This window comes from Anthonomus grandis, chromosome 5 (assembly GCF_022605725.1).
Source record: "Anthonomus grandis grandis chromosome 5, icAntGran1.3, whole genome shotgun sequence".
NCBI classification, from domain to species: Eukaryota; Metazoa; Arthropoda; class Insecta; order Coleoptera; family Curculionidae; genus Anthonomus; species Anthonomus grandis.
The window spans coordinates 4,425,204-4,439,915 of record NC_065550.1 but is presented as its reverse complement, the minus strand read 5'-3'; the positions used below and the strand labels follow the sequence as shown (position 1 = coordinate 4,439,915).

Below are 14,712 nucleotides of genomic sequence, written 5' to 3'. Positions count from 1 at the left end.
ATTACAAAACATAAACCAAGATTTCGACAAAAATATTGTAGCTGTGCACTTCGTAATATTATTTAATTTTTTCCAATTTAATTTAAAATATTCATACATACATACCCGTATTTTTGTGAACATAACAAACGCAAAATACAATAATAATTAGAGGAATAACCCGCAACGGGTTATTTACTTATTGCTTGGTAAAAACCATTATAGAACTTTACGTTATAAATATGCTAATTTCAGTCAGTGATAAATCCACATTATTATGTAACAAACAACTAGTTTTCTAATAATTAAATAAAGTTAATATTTATTAAAACTGATTTCTCGGTATCTAATGAACTTTTTAACAAATTCCAAAAAGTGCAATCGATAACTAGGTCGACGTCCCTTTTAGTGAGTTTAAACGGGTCAGGGGGTCACTACAAACCTCGCCAGATTATTTAATAGTTCCCGATTAACAGCTGCTGGGCATCGATATTTCACTGGAACTCACGCTATATGGATTACGTACCTGGAAAAGCGGCAAAATGCTGTTTCCAGAAACTAGTTTTCTCGGTTTTCTCTGCACGCCTTATTAGATTTATCCTTTACGGTTAGTGTTCCATTTTATCGTTTTTACAAGCATAAATGTTTAACGAGTTTTTTTAGCTCTCTTTTGCGATTTTGATAGCAGAGCGATCAAGATAAAAGAGTCAAAAGTTACCCTGGATATCATTATTTAAAATACAGTTTAAATTAAAAGTTTATGTAAAACATCTGTAACTTAGTTGAAATATTTAATGTTTCAGGTGGCACAGGATAACGGGACAATTCTATAATTTTGTTGCATTTGATCTATGTTAAGGCGAATTTAGACTAATCACTTTAGATGAGCATAGCAGATGACAGATGTCTAGTGAAAGTTGAGATGAAAAGGGAAGCTATTTACATTTTCACGGACACAGTTCGATTCGAAGAATTGATTATGAGTATCAGCGTGTAGTTATTAAGTATATACTACTAGAAGAATGTAGGAAATTAGAAAAAAATCAGAAACGTCGTCGATGGTGGATAAAGCCGTGGATTTAAAAGCGGGAATAACTGGGAGCATCGACTCGGTTGTTACTCGAACTTGCAGAAGTAGATCCAAGAAGCCATCGGTTATCATGTAAGAATGAGTCAGGCTCAATTTAATTTCCTTTTGAAAAAAGTTGTTTTTCCATTTAGAGAAATGACACATGAGAGCAGCATTGCCCGCAAAACTAAAATTGCTAAGTTACACTTTATTACTTTTCTACTGGAAGTTGTTAGAAAATGTAAGTGCTTTGTATAGAATATCGACTTGTAGTATATTACTTATGATGCCAGAAATTTTGCAAAGTAATTTATGAAGTTCTAGCAGAACTTATTAAAGTAAGTAAGGTAACAAAGGACATATAAAGCAAAAAAAAATTGTATTGAAAAACAAAGTTACTTAACTTTCGATGCTACATCTACTATTGCTAGCTAAATCTGTAATTGCATTGGCTAAAATAGGAGAATATCCGTTAAATTCATCTGCAGTAAAGTTACTGTACACATTTGGGAATAGACATGAGGTAATGATGAAAAACTCGGCAAAGGGGAACTATTTATAAAATAATTACAATTAAGAGATAAACGATTATTGTCATGACAGATTCAAGTTTTTCTTGGAATCGTAAAAGTTCCTAAAAAGGGACTTCTTTAGTTGAATGGCCAGGCTGTTGCAAAATACATTAAACTCATGTATTTTTGCCTTTGAAATTCTCTATTGCTCCATATGTTGATTTCATACTACTTATAGACCTTCTTTCCTTAATCTTTTAATAGTAGGAGTAGGAATAAATTTATTGGTTTCTTGACGTTCATCGCCGGTGGAACTGGCATCATTTGGTTGTTGCAATCCCTCAACTTCGGCGTTGTCTTGAGAATTACCAGATTATGCAGCTTCTTCCATAGATTTGAGTGGTTTTTTTTAAGCCTTTCTGCAATTTCTAAAAATGGTCTGTTATTAGCTTGACTTGAAAAAAATTATTTGAAAAATTCTAAATCTTAATCTAGGAGTTAAATTATATCGATATTAAATATTAAAAAAGTTGAGTTTATTAAGAAAATTAGATTTCAGGTTCCAAAAACCACGAAGGAGTAGACGAAATATTTTGAGACTTTTCCCGGCACCTGTTAAGCCATTGGATATCCAATGGCTGTCCCCTTTTGGATATACTGTCTATTCTATGGACATCCAAAAATGGTCCAAATAATGTCCAGTAGATTTCCAATTGACAGTCGAACGACAGACTCTTGAACGTCGATTTAGAATCCATTATTTGGGCACATTTTCTTAATGGGTCTAAAACTGGAAAAAAAATTTAAATGGGTTGCCTGTTAAAAAACATATAGCTAAAATGAATTTATTCTCTATTTTTCTCTTTATTTTTTGAATGGTATCTTATGATTAGCGCGTCGAAGATATGCAAGCAGCTGAAAAAAAAACTTGGAATATTAATTATGATTTGATTAATATTGAAATATAAATATCGGAGGGTATACCCGAAAAATGAAAAATTCCACACTTTGGAGGGCGATATCTTGGCTTCTATTTGTACTATCGACAAAATTCTAACAGTTTTTGACTTAGTTTCGTGCTTTTGAATCCAACGTGACTATTCGCAAGGTTGCAGCTTTCATATTAGCCGAGATTTCGTATTTTTAGAGCCTATTTTTGGGCTCAAAAACGAGGTAAAAAAATTACTTTTTATGTATTAGTGTATTATAACATGCTGTTTTTATGATGTAGGTGATGGGAATAAGGCGCTGGTATAGTTAGTTCGAATTCGAAAAAAATCAATTTTTGATAAAATGTGATACAGGGGTATATCCGAAAAAATGAAAAATCCCAAACTTTGGAGGTCGATATCTGGGCTTCTATTTGCACTATTGAGACAATTATAACCGTTTTGACATAGTCTCGTCCTTTAGAACCTAACAATACCAACTGCAAGGTTGTAGCTCGCATATTAGCTGAAATCTCGCATTTTTAGAGCCCTGTATTGGGCTCAAATTCGATGCGAGGGAGAATATTCGAAAAATAAAAAATCCCAAACTTTGGAGGTCGATATTTCGGATTCTATAGGCACTATCGAGAAAATTTTAACGGTTTTGAAATAGTTTCGTCCTACTGAATCCAACGAAACTATCCGCAAGGCCATGGCTCTCATATGAAGATCTCGCATTTTTAGGGCTTATTTTTGAGCTCAAAAACGAGATCAAAAAATGAAGTTTTTCGAATTTTTAAAGTGCTCTCAGTCCCTAAGTTCTGGTCGAATCCCATTATAACCCGGTGTTTTAGTGATGTAGGTGATGGAAATAAGCCGCTGGTTTAGTTAGTTTGAATTCAAAAAAACTCAATTTTTGGTATAATAAGTTATAACTAAAGGTTCCTTAAACAAGCTAACATGTACTGCAACCCTGTCGGGTACAGAAGCGACACAAAATACTCCAAGTTCATCCTGCAGTCGATATACGGTATTATTAAATTCATCTGGTTAGCAATGGCAATTTACATTACCACCAGAACAAGACTCTAATCAACAGGGGCAGGTTTTGTCACCTTCGGATTAAGAGTCCAATCAATAGTGGCAGATTACATCGTCACACAGCAACAAAACAAGCAGTCCTTCTTGCAGAACCTCTTCAACAAATATAGTGAAACTTTATAACACTGTGTAATACGTAGATAGATGCGTAAAAACCCTACCTATCAGCAAACATCTTTTTAAAATTGTTCTTTTCATTTTTTTACTGCCCTAAAAATTATGGCACATGACCATAGCTTTGTCTTAGATTTTTAATAGCGGAATGTGACCAAATTTGTTACGATCCTCCAGACATTTTTTACTCATATTTTTCTTTTCCTATTATTATTTATAAAATTTATTTGCACAGCCATACAAAGCGCCACTTTTAAGTTATGCCGCCTTATTTTGTACATTTTTTTAACAGAACTGTTGCATTTTTTTTTTAGTACCCGGGCACTCCACTCTTGGAACGCCGTTCAAACCACACGCGAAAGAGGGTGTAAATATCAAGGTACCTATGGAAGTTCAAATACATTTGCTCGATAAATTGCTACTGCATCTGCCATGCCTAAAAGTACCGTTCACAAAATTTTAAAATTCCACAAATTTCGTGCCTACAAAATCAAACGAATACATGAGCTAAATGAAGATGATTTTGATCGTTGTGTACAATTTTGTGAGTATTTTAGTGATAGGTTAAATCATAACAGTAATTTTGCTGTACAATATCTGTTTCTCGGACGAATGCTCATTGTATTTACATAGTGAAGTCAATAAACACAACTGTCGATAATAATGGAGCGACACTAATCCTCATTTATTTCGAGAAACATACACGCAGCGACCTCAAAAACTTAATGTGTGGGCTGGTATCCTGGGGGATCATATTGTTGGATCTTTTTTTATTAATACAAATTTTAATGCTGAAAATTAATTTCTTGAACTTTTGCAGGACGCCATCAATCCCAGAATAACTGAGCTACTTGAATAAGCTATTCTACAAGTATTTCCTGGACTTGGATGGATTGGCCGGAAAGGTATCGTAGAATGGCCTGCTAGATCTCCCGATCTTACTTCTTTGGATTTTTTATGGGGTCATCTAAAAACATTAATTTCTTGAAGATCTTATCGAAATAGAATTGTTAACGAATGTCAGTTAATAACGCCCGAAATGTTCGTAACGTGCACAGACGTTTTGAACAACAATTGTTTTTTTATATGGAGATTCAAAATTTAATAAAATAAGTGTTAGTTACTTTTTATTTTTTTCATGTTAAATAAGATTTACTTTTTTATCCACATTTATTCTAGTTTCTTAATAACGAATTAATAAAATAAAAAAATATAAGTAAGGTATATGGAGAATAACGCGGCGTCCTACGTGAGCGGTAATCTTTTTTAAGGTTTTTACATAATAAAACAAAATCTTGTGTATATATACAGGGTGGTCTAGTTTAAACGTCCTTAATTTTAATACGTGATAAAGAATTTAAAAATAAATAATTTCATTAAGCTTTTTTTCTCAAAAACGTTTAATATCAATTCTCTGTCACATATTAAAGTTAATAACCTTTAAACACTTTAAACTGGACCACCCTGTAGAAGTTAATTTTTTCCTCTAGCTACAATTAAAGTTAAATTTTTATTTTCAATTTTAATTTGAGTATTGAAATTGATTTTTTTTTTAAAAAAGGTAAATTGAATTGAAGTAAATTATAAATAAAACTAGCTGATAATCATAAAGAAAGTAAAAGAAATAAAAACAATAAGACTGAACTAAACATTTATTTATTGAAAAGAAGTTAAGAAAGGCCAGCTAAAATAATGCTATTCATGATTTAAGGGGCGAAGTGTGAAAAATCTGCAAAATTTCATTCTGGCCAATATGGTACCCCTTGATGATGCATTATGCCTTCTGCTGGGTCTCATACAATTTTTTCTATCGATCGTAACGCTTCTATAATTGACCAACTCCACTTCAGATATGCCTTCAAGGTCTTTAATGATATTATGCAATAAAGTTATTGCTTTAACTATATGCACAACGTTTTCGACATTTGTTTCGATTGCTTATTGTAGTATTCTAAACGTAGGACGTAATTGCTCCAAATGAGCACTCTACTACTATCCTAGCACGGCAAAGTGTGTAGTTGAACATGTCATTTTCCTCCTCTTCTTGTAATTGTGCTCGTGGAAATGGTCTCATTAAATATTCCGTAAGGGAAAAGGCTTCATCACCGAGAAATACGTAGGGTGCAGTAATGGTTGAACCAGGCAATGTACTTTCTTCTGGTAGTACAATTGAGCCACTCTCAATTGCTTGGCGCAGAGGACAGTTTCCAAATACTCCAGCATCACTGTCTTTGTCATAAGATCCTACATTTACCATTATAAATTTATAGTTCGCATCTGTCAGTGCTAGCAGACCAATTGAAAAAAAATGTTTGTAACAATAGTACATTGATCCAGATTTCGGAGGCCGTTTTATCCTTATATGTTTGCCATCTAAACATCCGATGCAATTTGGAAACTGCCACCGTGTCTAAAAATCAGTAGCAATATTTTTAAAGTCTTCTGTTGTGGGTTGAGGCATGTGCTTCTGTACCAACGTTTTCCAAATTGCTTTGCACACTTCAAATATAATAGTAGCTACGGCAATCTTAGATATCCTGAAGGAATATTGAAGTTGTCTGAATTGCATCCCAGTTGCTAAATATCTGAAAAATTAAAACCAAAATACTTAAAAATAAAATTTTAAAATACTATTCTTTTGTTTTAGAAGAAGTGGTAAAAAATAAATGGAAGAATATAAGGGACGGATTTAAAAAAAAGCTAAACAAAATAGCCAAATCCCGATCGGGAGACGAAGGAGAAAACGCCTTTCGGTACAACGGCACATGGTGTCATTTTAAAGCAATGCTGTTTTTGAAACACATATTAACACCTAAGGTGAAATATAGGAGGTTCTGGAAATAGCTCTCATGCTGACGAGTTGTCCCAGGAACGTGAAACTGAACACGATATATTATCACAGTCTTCACAAGCAAAATCTAATGAAGAAGAAGTTGATGATGACGAACTACCACAGCCCAGAACTGTTTCTTCACAACCAGCAACAAAACGAGTTACACGTGTGCCCCGACAACAACCAAATGATGACTTGAAAAATGCATTACCGGGATTAGACACCCCAATTACTCCTATAGTAATACAACGGAAGCGAAAGGCACCAGCAAAAAACGAAGGCAACCTAGATGAGGAATTTTTACGATTAGAAGCTAAAAAGATTGCCTTATTAGAAAAAAATGATGATGATGATGAAGATATCAATTTTTTCAAATCGCTTCTTCCTCACGTAAGGCAACTTCCGTCTTTGAATATATTATCTTTTAGAAGCCAGGTTCAGAATCTTTTGGCTGCGGAATTGTGGAAAGTACAGAACAATCGACATCCCTATAATACAAATCCAGCATCCGTCTCATCTTATCACCAACCTTCATATCCTTCTTATGCACAATCACCTGCCTCAAACAATTCAACCTGCTTCTCTGGACCTATCCCACCTGTCGAAAATAGTCGACGGAATCGACGTCTGGATATCAACAGTACCGAGGATTTCAAAGTGATAACTTCCTATAATATTTTTAAATTAGTTTTGTGTTCTCCTAGTGTTCATCATGTATAGTACTGTGTTAATAAAATAAAGTTTGTATTTGGCTTACCTCAAAGTTAGAATTAACCTCTCTGAAACTGAAATAGGGCGTTGAAAATTGGTTTCAGAATGTTTCAATTCGGAGGTGATTGCTTTTACAATGTAGTCAAAAGTTTCAGGTAACACTCTGCTATAACCGCGAAATAAAGCTGGACCTTTTGGGCAAGACCTTCATTTTTCATACAAATGATGAAATTTGCTGTATTTAGCTCTTTCCAAAAATATGGTATTCGTCTTGTGTCTTTTGTTGAGCCTTTTTTTACGCAATTTTAGAATTTTTTGACAGTAAGTGGTCTCAGTTAAAAGAATCGCGCGCGTCTTGTTCCACGACATTTCGAAAACTGCGAAACAAAACGCGGCGTGCATTTATAAGTAGGACAGCCTGGCCGCATATGCCGTCGACCGCGCCGGTCGCGCCGGCCGCGGATTACTGCTCACGTAGGACGCCGCGTAAAATTACGTTTAATTCAAAATATTACTCGGCCCTATTCCCATTAAAAAAAATTGACAAGGGAGCTCTGGGAGGTGAGGGAAGGACGTCAGAGAAACGCAATTTCTGTCAATAAATGTCTCCTTCAATATTAAATTTGACGTATTCGGCCGTTTTTGGGTAAGCAATTTATTTTTCAAGATTTTTAGATAATCATAAAAAAAAACAATATAACGCAAGATATTACGTTATGTAACATGCTAGCTGGGTTGGTAGAGTACATATGGGGATATGCTGAATCTAGATATTGTTAGAATTTGTTGCCGTCTCCTTCTCTTTAAAGTCCTTGTTCAGACCCTTTCCTATGCCTAGACGATGGTCAACTGAGCCTAGCCTATTCATAGCGTTAATCAGGCCAGGTATAAATGCATCGTGGTAGAAGTAGATGATTGCTTCCTGAAATAGAAAAGTGTTACTACACAATAGGGTGTGACTCAAAATTGAGAAAATACTCTCCAAGATCAGATTAATAATATTAAAGAAAATATGTTATTTATAAGTCATTTGATATTTCATATATCTGACAATTGCACTGAATCAGTACGGAAATGCCGGGTCTTTTGATGTGAAAGAGATGCAGTTAAATATGTGTAACATTGTCAGAAAAAGTTGAAAACATAAATTGAAATAGCAGAATGTATAATAAACATCGTGGGATAACAGATAAAATTTTATTCCATTCTTTATCCCAGAAGTGAAAGTATTTTTTTGGGTAATTTGCAGTTAAATTGCTGTTAAATAACTCTAACCAGAGAAAAAATAGTTTGCGATGAAATCAGCCTAGGTAGTAGAACTTCTTTAGCATTTCTTGAAAGGCTATTCCTTTGCCTAGTTGCCTTGCGACTAGTTGAGTATATGGTATCACTTACAGGTTACTAGTAGTAATGCCTAGCCCCGTACTGCAATGGCTCCAATACAATTATTTCAAAGCGCCAATAATATTCTAACAAAGCCCCCATCTTTCACCCGATCTTTTACCCATTAAACACGCTTGGTATATGAGGGGTAGAAGGGTGAAATGCCGAACCACCAATGACCAGCTGCGTGATGCTCTACAAGTTATCTAGGATTACACACTTCGAACTTAGGCAAACAGCAGAATGAATTTGTTTCACTGAAATGCATTATTAAAATTGGCTAAGGAAGAATGCCAATTTTCCAATGAAAATCTAAACAGTTATTATACTCTTATAAATGGGTTTGTACTAGAACAAATTATTCTCCAGATTTATATTTCTGTTAAAGAATATATTTTTTCACTGGTGTGGAGCTTTTTAAATTTAACTTTGCTTGTCTTGAAAAACCGAACGGATTTAGTGAATGCGAGAGTCTAAACATAGATCATATAAATACATACAGATCGTGTTATCGTGAGCTACGTATTACTCAAAATAATGGCAACACCGCTTGGTTGCGGCTTGCAGGCGGCGGAATTTTTCGTTTTTATTTTTCGAACCGGGAGTCAGCAGACCTCACTTTGCTGTGTTACTGCGCGTTGCATTAATAATTTTTGAGCGTTATTTTCGTGTTTTTTTCACTATGGCTGTTTATACCCCTTCCGAAAGAGTTCAACTAATTAAATGGTTTTATGGAGGCAATTCGGCAGTACAATGTAGAGATTTGTTTTCAGTGACATTTGAGAATAGATCGATTCCTTGTGCAAAAACGGTTTTAAATGTGGTTACAAATTTTGAGACATCTTTTTGTCTTCAAGATTGTAAAAAATGCCACACAAAACGTCAAGAACCACCTGTTGAAGTAGTCCAGGATATAGAACGGCGGGAAGAAATGATTTGCAGTACCCTAGAACTTGATTCGACACGGTCCACTAGAAGTGTTAAAGAGGAACTGGGAATGAGCAATAAAACTGTTGCTCGTATCTGGAAAAAATATGGATCCAAATGTTTCAAGTATTCAAAAACTCCTGAAGACCAGTGGCGAAGAATGGAATTTTGTGAAACCATGATGGAAAAGGCAAATGAAAATGAATATTTTTTAAAAAATATTTTGTTTTCTAATGAATCTTCTTTTCCATTACATGACAAACACAATCCTTCCATTATTCGTTATTGGTCTCAGGAAAACGAGCACAGAAGTTTTCAGTTTCGTACCCAGTATCCTCAGAAATTGAATGTTTCAGCAGGTATTTTGGGCAACAATGGTATAGGGCCATTTTTTATTGATGGCACTTTAAACGCCCAAAAGTACTTTGAGTTGCTGCAAAACCAAGTTCTTCCTGCCATTCAAATCCTACCTGATGTAGACCTGGGATCGGTTTATTTTCAGCAAGATGGCTGTCCTGCTCATAATGCGGCTAGGTTAAAAGAATTTTTAACAATACTTTTCCTAGCCGCCTTATTAGTGGGACTGGCGATAATAAATTGCCCCCTAGATCTCCAGATTTGTCTCCAAATGACTTTTATCTGTGGGGTTACCTTAAGCAGACCATTTACAAGTATGAATTTAGTAGGCCGACGAATTTAGAGGAGTTGCGAACTAAAATTGTCGAAGGTGCCAATTCCATTTTACCTGAAACTCTTTTGGAGGTGCGAAATAGCTTTTACGATAGGTTAAGTTTTTGTTTAGCGAAAGAAGGCGGTTTATTTCAGCCTTTTATTTAAAAAATGATATGTTGTTAAGTTTGTTTATTAGAGTTTTATTTCTGATTTTTTATTATATTTTTATCAGAGTTGATATTTTATTTTTTATTAGTATAACGCTTTAATTTTTATTATGCAAAACACAGCATATTAAACATTTTAAGATTACAATTCTATGCGGGTTTTACACATTGTCATGTCTGTAAAACCCGCATTAGAATAAATATTTAAAAAATGCCTGGATTTTCGCGTAATATTTTGGGACATTTTGTCGCCAAACGATGCAGCTCCTACGAAAGTCAGATGTTTACTAATCCCGTCTAGGGATGTACGATCCAAATCGATTTTATTCAAAGATCGATCTATTCCCCCAAAAAATCGATTAAAATCGATCGATTTCTTTCCAGGCGATCTTTTCGAGAATCGATCTAGTCTTTCAATTCTCTCAAAAAATCGAAGATCGATTCCTAAATTATCTTACAAGTTTATCAGTAAAAATAACAGAAATACAGTCATAGGAAAAATAATGGAAAAGAAGCGCCAACTAACCGTGCATAGTTTAGTTTTAATCTTACTATCCACCGATAGATGGCTCTTTCAATTTTAAAAGAATTGGAAGCGGGGAATTTTTGCCTGGGAGACACAAAATTGCAAATCTGCTTGAAGAGAAGTATACTGCTTTGTCCAATATTATTAAAAATGAACTTAAAAATGTGGAATTTCTGTGTATGACATGCGATGTTTGGACCGAGACTATGTCAACAACTAGCTTCTTGGGAGTCACTGTTCATTATTTAGATAAAGAAAATATTAAGTCTATTGGTATTGGTGTAAAAGAACTTAGTTCTAATCATACTGCACAATATTTAAGCAAATGTTTGCAATCTGTTTGTCTAGAGTGGGAAATTGATTTGTCAAAAGTAAGTGCTATTATCACTTATAATGGGGCGAATATTACCAAATGTGTTACTGATACTTTTGGTAAAAATAAACACTTACCCTGCTTTGCACATACAGTAAATTTAGTTGCAACAAAAATTACAGAAGATCCTGCTATAAAACAAATTATTGACAAAATAAAGTCTATAGTTACTTATTTTAAACAAAGTGTATCTGCTGCAGATCAACTAAGAGCAGCACAAAACTTTGAAAAAAAATTAAAACTTATTCAGTCGGTTTCAACCAGGTGGAATAGACTGAAAAGTTAAAACAAACTGTGCTAGCAGAGCTTTTGAAACGTTTTGCTGCTATTGAAGAAAACAGCATTTTAAGAGAAAGAGCAATAGAAAGACAAAAGAAAGAGAGAGAAAAGAGCAATAAATTTAGTAGATAAATTATTAAAATATAATACTCAAAATAGCTCTCAACAAGGGGTGGATTTTAAAAAGCAGGTTACTGTCCCTGCCAATAATGAAAACTCTGATAGTATATGGTCTTATCACAAAAAATTGGTCACTTCCGAAAAAAGTTGCAAGCAGGAAATATTATAACTCAGACTAGGAATAGGTTAAGTGGAACACATTTATCTCAACTGCTCTTTCTTCATTCCTTAGATAGTTCCTACTGGTAAGACTCTAAATTAGATTAATGATTGACTTTGTTTGTGATTTTTTTTGCATATTTTATTACTGTGTTAATCCTATAACCTATTATTATCATAGTTTTTAGGAATATAACGTTATTTTTGGTATGACTATATGTATATTATATGTTTTTTGTATTTGTATTTTCTTTTTTTTTATTGTTTTGGTTAATATACTTTATATAATTATACATGTATTTTTATTTTAAAAAAAGTGCACATAAACAATTATCAGAATCAAATATCGATTTTTAATGAGATCGATCTTTTGTTGCCGATTTATTTCTGGATCGATCTTGATATGTACGATCTTGAATCGATTCAAAATATCGATTTATTTTGTTTTTCGGACACCCCTAATCCCATTCTCGACCTCGGGCCGGCCGAGGCGGTGCTCTGTCGCAGGCACTCGTACACGCGCGACGTTGCAAAATTTGGCCTCTATGCGGTTTCCTATAAGTAACGAATGAAAACACGATCTGTATATCATTCACCAGCAAAACGAGAAAGAAAGAAAATTTCACATCTATATTTATATGCCGATTACTTAGATAGAAGTCATGGTAAGTCCTAAATATTAGAGATAAAAATATAGATATTCGACCTGTCCAATTCCTGAAACATTACTATTCCAACCAATAAATAACCTGCCTATGAACGATATATATAGGTTACTGAAATCCGCTTACAGAAACTATGATATTTCTAAGTGCAACGCATTTTGTACTTTACTGATTTTTCAAAATAATTTAGATAAATGACTAGTCACAATCACAAGAAATAATCCTACGTATACAAAAAAATATATACTAAATCAACGTTGACGCAATTGACGTAACGTATGTGTGAAGTTAAATTAAACTAAATTCTCTCCGTGATGACTTTCACGTACTAGTAGTTAAATTTATGAAGACCATTCAGCACTTTTATTGATACCAATCACTTAGCCACAACGGATCCGTAATCACGTACGCATTTAGATGCAGTAAAAAACGAACTCGGGCGGGCTATAAATAAAGTATAGTAAATAGCAGCTTTTGTATAAAAAATATAATCTAATATGTTAGGTCTTATTATTATAACAACATATTTACCAACTACTTTGATGCGCTAAGGAAAAAATAGTAAATTAAGATCAAATGGCATCAAATGAAAAAGTGAATAAATTTTTCCTAATAAAAAAAGAAAAGTTTGTAGTTTGAAGTAGATTTGTAAAGTTTTGTAGGTTGACGTAGGTACCATTATAGGATAATGCATTGATCCCAGGGTTAAGTTGTTCACCGTTACAATCATCGTAATTTCGCTTTTATTCTTAAGGATAAACTGCTAATTTACAAAAACAAGGTGTTTCATTTTAATTCCACCACGCGAATGACTGTAAAGACGAGTAATATCAAATTTAGAATTAGTCCTGTGTAGAACCCACTCCAAATTTTACATTACTCCCAAAGGAAATAATGGGAAACAGTATAAGAGAGAGAATATACGTTTTCCCTTTGCCTGTTTTGCGGTGAAATTTAAATAAGTTGCTCAGAAGAGAAAAATAGACTGATGATAGATTTTACATTAAATAAATTAAACTTTATAAGAAAACAATTAAAGACAGTAAAATGCGCAGCCTTAAAATGACGTACAATGTAAAATGTACCTGAACACAACGTAGTTATCTTCCTTGGTTGTTCTATAAATAAAAGGCTTCGAAAGACCTTTTAAACAAGCTATTACTCGATACCTCTTGTCATTTAAAATTTTTATGGGGATGACCCTGGGAGGCAGAGGGTGACAGGGGTGAAGTAATTTTAGGTTAGAAAGTTGTCCCCCTTGACAAACCTTTTGACGTATTTCGGCCAGTCGAAAACAGTGGTTTTCGATAATCCGTGGTGGGAAGTTTTCAAATGAACACCCTGTATATTGTTATGAAAATGTAAATACGTTAATTATTCTCCTAGTTTTTGTACTATTTTTTTAGTATTCTGTAGTTAAAGTTGATTCACAGGGTTTATTTAGGGTTCTACTTACGTTTGATTTAATATTTTTATCTATAGTGTGTAGTTTTTAAGTAGTTTATCTTGTTTGAGGGCCTCATTTTGCCCCCAATTTAGGTTATTTAGGTACTTGCTTGCTTTAACTGTCAGTATTTTCCTAAAATTATTAGTTTCTTTCGGCAAAAACAATGAAGAGAATTCTAAATATTTCGAAACTGTTCCATCGGGCTTTAAAAAGGACGCGCTTCGTGACATTTCATTCAGTTTTAATAGTTTAGTCAGTTTTTTACCTTGGAAACAATTAAACGGCAGTTAAAGCGAGTTAGGTTAGTATTTTTGACGTTGCCAACAAAAGTGTGCTCCTGAATTTCGTTACAATATAATTTCAAATGATCTTGGCCGTTGATATAGATCTTACTTGACCTTACGTTCATGTCACTTTTCACATATTTGTTTTACTTCTTAATTTTTACTTTAGTTTTTTTAAATTATTTTACATTAATTAGAAAAATTTAGAATGTCTTACGTACTGTTGCACAATTTTGAAGGTTTGTTATTGATTATAAATTGTAATAACAATCAGTATACTTATATATTTTCCTATTGGAATGATTTATTGTATTCTGGAATTTTAGGCACTTAAAATTTAGAGTATTATAAAATTTAAGTTAGGTTAGGTTAGAAAGTAAGAACTTACAAGCTAAATATTAGTTTAATACTAATAGTTTCTGGCTTAAACAGTACCCTTAACCACCGTCTATAGATTACAAC

General features: G+C 33.7%; 2 long non-coding RNA genes across 2 annotated transcripts; one reads left to right on the top strand and one right to left on the bottom strand.

Annotated features, from left to right (window-relative positions):
- Positions 1-357: 357 nt before the first annotated feature.
- LOC126736825 (uncharacterized) lies at positions 358-1,379 on the top strand. Its single transcript, XR_007660791.1, has 3 exons — positions 358-586; positions 783-1,141; positions 1,201-1,379. It is a non-coding gene; the product is annotated as an uncharacterized LOC126736825 (long non-coding RNA).
- Positions 1,380-7,858: 6,479 nt separating this feature from the next.
- LOC126736829 (uncharacterized) lies at positions 7,859-12,684 on the bottom strand. The gene is made up of 2 exons (XR_007660795.1): positions 12,646-12,684; positions 7,859-8,170 (listed from the first exon to the last, which is right to left on the bottom strand). It is a non-coding gene; the product is annotated as an uncharacterized LOC126736829 (long non-coding RNA).
- Between the last annotated feature and the right edge of the window lie 2,028 nt (positions 12,685-14,712).